The 7,764-nt window shown below is 46.3% G+C and overlaps 1 pseudogene; it reads right to left on the bottom strand.

Annotated features, from left to right (window-relative positions):
• Window positions 1-3,066: 3,066 nt before the first annotated feature.
• LOC124652030 lies at window positions 3,067-6,655 on the bottom strand (annotated as a pseudogene).
• Window positions 6,656-7,764: the final 1,109 nt, after the last annotated feature.

The following is a 7,764-nucleotide window of genomic DNA, read 5'->3' as shown; positions in this document are numbered from 1 at the left end:
AATTGAGGGGTTGGGATGGGCTACCACCGGGGAACAATCGAAGAGGTCCAATTCGTTGGGCTGGAATATTTACCAAGCCGGGCTGAAAAACTGGGATCGAGCCACAATCTAGGTCAATCCTACCTGTTGGGAATAAACGAACGAGGGTCAGAACAAAGTATGGACTAGAATGTGGAAAACAAAAGTACCTAGCAAGATCAGAGTGTTTTTATGGAGACTTGCACACTAGTCGCTACCTACCGGTTCAGTCTGAATATGGCAACATCTCCTAGATGTCTTCTTTGTGTGGCTACTAAAGATAATTGGAGGCACACACTCCTTGATTGCACAACAGCTACATGTGTTTGGACTTTAATGAACGAGGAATTAACTGAACATATAAGCATAAACCAATGTGAAAATGCTAAAGAATGGATTTTCTTTCTCATAGAGTCACTCTCGCATGAGCAATTCACCAAGGTTATAGTGACATTTTGGGCAGTGTGGAGTGCTAGACGGAAGGCAATACACGAGGAGATTTTCAGAGCCCCCTATCCATTTTTGATTTCATAACCAGTAGGTTGTGCTGCTGACGGAGTTGGCTTAACTGTATAAGTGATATTCAATTCTGTGAAATCAAATGTGGATGCAGCGGTTTCAAAACATGGTAGTAGGGGTGTAGTTGCAGCAGTTTGCAGAGATACCTCAGGAGTTTTCCAGGGAGCATCGGTGCTAGCAGTCACCGGCATTGCAGACCCTGCCACCTTGGAATCGATCGCATGCCGAGAGGGTTTATCCCTTGCTGCTAATCATCAACTTCAACATGTCTACATAGCGTCTGACTGTTTGGAAGTAATTAATTGTATACAAAAGGTGAGCGGGTCCAGCTACTATTCGATTCTGAGGGAGATTGATCACAGCCGCTCTCAATTCAATGATGTCAATTTTGTTCACGAGAAGAGATGTTTTAATATTCATGACCATAGTCTAGCTTGTACTTACATTTCTCTTGAACATGGTCGCCAGTTGTGGCTTATGACCTCGACTGATATTTCTATTACATTTCTCTTGAACATGGTCGCCAGTTGTGGCTTATGACCTCGCCTGACATTTGTATTGTACTATTGATGATTGATTAATAAAAGGCGATGGTTACCCCTAAAAAACGAATGAGGCCTTAGTCGGATTTTTCAGTTGGGAGAGATGCCGTGGAAATTTTTTCATTTGCAAGAATTTTTTTAGGCAACCAGCAAAAAAGGACTTTCAATCTCGTGGTTACTCTTTTTGAAAGGTTCAGCAGTGTAGACTTGGGCAAACTCGGACCAACCATGGGAAAAAACCTGGCAAGGGAATATAGACCAGCATTTCTCTTCTCCCAGAACCTTTTTGGTGGACCGGACTACCGGAGGGGGAAGTAGTGCCTGTACCGAGTGGTTTTGGATTTTTTTTTTTTTTGGAAACTGCTGGGCGTCCCCCGGGATCTGATTTCCCAGCCCCGGGTCGCCAGCCGTCGGATCGATCATCTTGGACGGCCAGATTCGCTTTTACTGAATGTAGCAAAAAAAAAACACCTCCCGGCAGCAAAAAAATAACCCGCTTTTGCTACATGTAGCAAAAAACGGTTCGCTCATGAAATAAAAGAAAAAAGTCTGAGCTCGTCGGAGACCCCGTAGCAAACAATTACGCAGATGTAGCAAAACCGCAAATAAATTGTAGCAATTTTTTATTCATATATTGCAAATCTTCTAAGACATCAACGAAGACCTCGCCTGTAGTCGGCGTCCGAGGTTGCAGCAACTCCGTCCATCCAGGACAGCAACGCTGAAAGCCGCTAGTAGCAACGCCATATGCCTATGGTAGCAAAAATCCACCCTCCGTCGGTAGCAATGCCGGACACCTTAAATAGCAAAACTAGCGTCCATAGGTAGCAACGCCGCAGGCCTAAGCCAGCAAAACTCCTAACGAATCAGAGGAGCACGAGATGGAGGCGGCGCTGGTAGCATCGGCGGCGACCACATGTAGCATCGACGCCTTCGGCTGGCAGCCACTAGTAGCATCCCAAATTGGGCTACACAAGAACGGCGTCGCCGATCGACCGTAGGAGCAAGGGTGCCCACGGCGAGGTAGCACCTCCACCGACGGGAGGCGCAACGGCGCCCTCGGTAGGCGAGCACCTACGCCCACAGCGCGCGACGAACGACGGCCATTGGTAGTATCACGTCCGCCGGCGGGAGGTAGGAAAGGCACCCGCCCGCAGGCCGCACCTCCGACCACCGCAAGCAGCAGCGGCGCGGTGGCGCTTCGTCGCGAGAGTGTGCCTCGGGCGTGGGCCATGACGGTGGAGGAGCAGCGGTGCGGCGGCGCTTCGTCGCGAGAGTCGTGCCTTGGGCATGGGGCACGGCGGCGGAGGAGCAGCGGCGCGGCGGCGCTTCGTCGCGAGAGTCATGCCTTGGGCGTGGGGCACGGCGGTGGCGGAGCAGCGACACTTCGTCACGAGAGTCGTGCCTTGGCGTGGGGTACGACGGCGGCGACGACGCGACGCGCGACTAAGCGGCGGCAGCGGCGGACACATCGACGGCAGCGACGGGCACCTGAGCGATTCATGGCAGGCGGAAGCTCCTGCGTGAGATGGAAAGGTGCAAAGGAAAACAAATGATGGAGAAGAAGAAGCGAAGAAGATAAGATTCGTGGTGGACCCCGCAGACCCTTGCTGTCTCCCAACGCTCAGCGACGCGCGTCGCACGGAGGAGAAGGAGGATGCGCGCTGCTTATCCCCGGGGGGATTGAAGCGTTTTCCCCTTTTTTACACGGTACAATTAAAAACGCTCATACATACACACACTCACCCCGATTTTGTAAAAATGTATAGTGCACACCCATTTAGCGTCCCCACTCTGAAATGGTCATGAAAGAACTGAAAACAAAATTTCAAAACCAATTCAGCCTACGCAACAACAAAAAACATGAATAATATTATCATGTTACATGAATAGTGCTTGCAAATTTGAATATTTGTCTTACTTTTGTTGCGTGAATATTTGTCTTACTTTTGTTGCGTGATTTAGTGCTATGTCAATCTTGCCTGAATTTGTTCAAGAAAATCATAGCTATTAAGGCGCTGATCGCAATTTAAGTGCCCTGGTACAGCTCACACAGTGCCACTGGGCCTTGAGACCACGGAAATCCACATATATCGGATACATTAGTCCAGGTGTGAGTGTGGCAGCTCACTCCGTCACACACAGCAAGTAAGTCTCTTAACAAAAGTTCCATGAGAAGGAAAATGGTGCCATGTCGTCCGTCCCATTATTCTCTCTTCCGTGCTACGAACCAGCAGCAGAACAAGACCACTACTCAACATGATCACAGTTCACACGGAGCACATATCTCAGGCTTTCTGAGTGACGCAGTAGCCAAGCTGCCTCTCGGTATCAGATTGCTTATTTCTTCCACAAGTATCTCTCTCCATCAGGCTGTAACTTTCTTGGATGTCACCGAGTTGCAAATGGTGGCAAAGTCCGGACCCTAGAACCCACGAAAATATATTTTTAGTGCAAGAAAAAAAGAACATGATATAACATCGAGCGACTAATCAAAAGCACGTGGCCACAGTTCATAATTTTCACGGTTCCGTCCAGAATAAAATAAATGTTAATTTCTGATACCTTCAGAGAAGCGCCGCCAACAAGGAAGCCATCAATGTCTTCCTTCTTTGCTAGCTCTGCAGAATTCGCTGCGTTTACAGAACCTACAAGCGGAAGAATAGATGGATGATCATGCTATAGGATCAGAAGTCATGTTAACCATATCAAAACTGCTGGCTCTAACACAAAAAAGGTCTTATGGGGCTTTTCTAACACAAGTACACAACACAAATATTGAGAAAAATATGGTTCATGGTAGCATGAACAGGGTAGCATGCTAGGATGCTATCAAGATATTTACGACTTACCACTTACCATCTCATACCAAACTCATCCTAAGTTCATCTTCCTGTCATAAGTTTTAATATGTGCGAAACAGAAAACACACTGATAATAATTCAAGAAGACCACGATAAGAAACGAACCTCCGTAGATTATTCTAACGGCAGAAGCAACATCAGCTGATACATTGGTTTTCAACCAATCTCGGACAGCAGCATGAACTTCCTGAGCTTGCTCAGGAGAAGCAACTTTTCCGGTTCCAATAGCCCACACAGGCTCATAGGCAATTACCACGTTTGTCCAGTTTGTAATGTTATCTGAAAGCACACATATCTCAGATAAATCATTTTTTGTTCAGTCCCATCACTAAACTACCAAAGGTAAATAAAATTGACCTGCAAAAGCCTTCAACTGCTTAAAACAGACTTCAAAAGTTTTCCCTGCTTCCCTCTCTTCCAACAGTTCTCCTATACATGCCACATAACCTTAAGATTTTGGCCCAAGGCATATGCAGCCTTCTTCCCAATGAACTGCATCAGATGAACTTTTAGATCACAGTCACAAAATCCTAAACTAAATTACTGTATGACAATAGAAACCATTCATCTCAAAAGGCAAGTTCAGATAGTCAAGGCGCCAACAGCAAAAAAGGTGCAAATTCAGCAGCATTTGCAGTTACCTGATCATCTTCACCGATAACATGTCTACGCTCCGAGTGACCAAGAATAACCCATTGGCAGCCAATGTCCACCAATTGCTCTGCGCTGGAATTTTCGAATGAGGAAACAAAACTCAGAATGAAAGCCCGGAAGGAACAAAAATAGACACAGCATTTTGCAACCCTCATTACTTGCTACATTCCAATAAAACAAATAAAGATATATTTTGGTCATCAGTGTCACAGAAAGATTTTGCGACCTCTCATGTACCAAGAAAAGGCAAGGTCGACAAGGTTCGCTTTGCAGTATCGAACCTGATCTCTCCAGTGAAAGCACCTCCTTTCCCAATCCATGTATTCTGAGCAGACACCTCAATGCGATCAGTCAGTGAACTCTTGACCTGATCGATATAAATGAATGGCGGTGCTACCACAACATCTGCAGTATAGGCACAGTAGAATATATTAATATCTTGCTGATTTAATAAACAAAAAAGTAGCTAACTTAGCTTCATATTGCCTACATAATCATCTGTAGAAGGTGGAACATATTACCCCTTAAAGTAATCAGGTATTTTTTTTATAGGAGTTTGGAATTCTAACAGAAGTAGTTACTTCATTAGTTTGGTGATAATTTTGCGACCCACGGTGTAAAATTCCCATCTAATAATACATGATGTTTTCTTCAGGAAACTGCCCATACTATAGGGAACCAAGGCACCATAAACATGATGTACCCCAAATAAACAAGCATGCCTATTGTGCAGGCCATGACAAAGGGAAGCTTAGAAGAAAGAAATGAGCTTACCTACATCGTTTTCAATCGTGGCGGCATTCAAATCAGATACAAGCTTGCTAATGGATTCCTTTGTTCCATTCTAGAGTCAGGGACAGGAAAAACAATTATTATTAATCTGAAAAAATGAAGATACCTGACCAAACACATTAAACACATAATTTCATTTAGTCAGCACAGCAGAAGCTCCCTACAAGTGTGAAGCAACTGTACACATAAACATAGGGAGACTGGCCTAACAGAAAAGGGTGCAAATCAGCTAGCACCACGGATGGCAATGGCACAAAAACGGAACCATGAGAATATCACAGCTACAATTTGGCCTGGTAAATCCTGTTTGCACAACTCATCAAAAGTTAACAACATCCATCGTTTACTTCACTTCACTCACAACACCCTAACCAACAGCCAAACCAGAACGTTGAACATGGACATGTCAACGACCCATACCCTGGCTGCTGCAAGCCCTTCTACCGATGGCTGTCCCTTACCAAGCTCACTGGCTTAATGCATGAGAGACGGTGGTTTATTCATCCCCAAAACATAAAAGGAATGGCGACATTGCTTTGCTCTTTTTTTGGGTCTGGTAAATGCATCAGACGCCCCCTCAGATCTCCATGATGGAATTCGATGGGAGTTGACCAGGAGCAGAGGCGAGATTCCCTTTTTGTTGTGTACCCACGAAAATAGCATGACGAGCCTGGCAGAAGTAGGCGGCTGCAGACGCGAGTCTAGTTCTAGCAAGTGACCGGGACACGTTGTAGACCACGATGTGTGTATGAACGAATGGGGACAAACGAGAATCCCCAAGGCGGCAGGCACAATGCCGCGAGGACTGGGACGTCACGCGGGGCCGGGGCGCAGGGGGGAATCTCGGCCGCCACCGCCCTACTCCTGGATCCTCGGCGGCGCGGTGCTGACGCCTCAAACCCGTGCGCGCAAAAGTTGCGCAGAAGCCCGTGCGTGGAATAGTTGTGGGATGGGGGTGGGGAGGAGCGGGTACTTACGCACTTCCAGTTGCCTCCGACGAAGAACTGCGAGGAGGAGGAGAGAGTCAAACGTCAGCGAAACAGCCCTTGACGGGGTAAGATTTTGCGGAGTAAAAGAGAGGACGGGGCGCGGCGGTACCTTTCCGGATCCGGCCATGGCGACGAGGCGCTGGGCGCGGCGGCGGGAGCACCCGAGGCGGAGCTGGTGCTGGTGGTGGTGGTGCTGCGGGGCCGGGGCGGCGGCGGCGAGGCGGGAGAGGTGGGAGGAGGCGAGGGACGACGGCGCCGCCATTCTGTGTCTGCCGCTGAATCAAATCCTGTGGTTGGTGGGCGAGCGAGAGTCTCCGAGTTCCTGGTGTGTGATGATGCGCGCAGCAGCCACCAACCAGCTGGGGGGGAGGGCGCACGGGAGAGAAGAGGGGAGGGAGAGCGACCCGTGCGGCCAGGGCTTTGTATGGCTTATCGGCCCACGGATAGGGTGCCGGGGGCCGTCCATCCCGCCACGTGAGCTCGCGCGGTACAACCGACCCGACGGAGCTACCTACCGGCGGGCCGGGCCGGCCGGAGAGGGCGACAGGCCACCGTACGAGGTAGAGGTAGAGGTAGAGGCAGTCAGGTAGGGACGGACCCACGTACAAAATTTGTTTTCGCAGTTTCTATTGATCTACTGACCTATTTACTCACTCTTTGTTTTGTTTTTTCAGAATAACCACATATTTCGTTAATCCAAAAGCAATGGGTCACCATTCAACTCCAGCGCCGTCGAGTCGGACGCCGACCCTCCACCATCGTAAGATCTAATAAAGCATCATCGCCAACGAGACTTTGTGAGTCGTTGAACTTTAACATGCCTATTACAAGCAGAGAGACACATGTCGATGTGGCATCTCGACCGAGGGACATCCCGTGCTATCTTGAACGAAATTGGACAAATAATATATGCTATCTTGAACAAAATTAGACAAATAATATATGCTATATTATTAATATCTTTAAATCTGTAAACCGCAATTGGACAAATAATATATGCTATATTATTAGAAAAATGTGAGGAATCCGAATATAAAATAATTATGTTTTTATTCATTTATTATTATTATTATTATCAAATATTATATGCATTATTCATATAATATGACTAAATAATTAATATTTTTAATCTGTAAACCGCAATTGGACAAATAATATATGCTTTATTATTAGAAAAATGTAAGCAATTTGAATATTAAATAATTAGGTTTTTATTCATTTTTATTATTGTTATCAAATAATATATGCATTATTCATATAATATCGCCAAATAATTAATATCTTTAAATCTGTAAACCGCAATTGGACGAATAATATATGCTTTATTATTAGAAAAATGTGAGGAATTTGAATATGAAATAATTATGTTTTTATTAATTATTATTA

The sequence above is a fragment of the Lolium rigidum genome, chromosome 5 (assembly GCF_022539505.1).
Source record: "Lolium rigidum isolate FL_2022 chromosome 5, APGP_CSIRO_Lrig_0.1, whole genome shotgun sequence".
Taxonomy (NCBI): Eukaryota; Viridiplantae; Streptophyta; class Magnoliopsida; order Poales; family Poaceae; genus Lolium; species Lolium rigidum.
The sequence above is the reverse complement of the archived record's forward strand: the minus strand, read 5'-3'. Positions and strand labels throughout refer to the sequence as shown.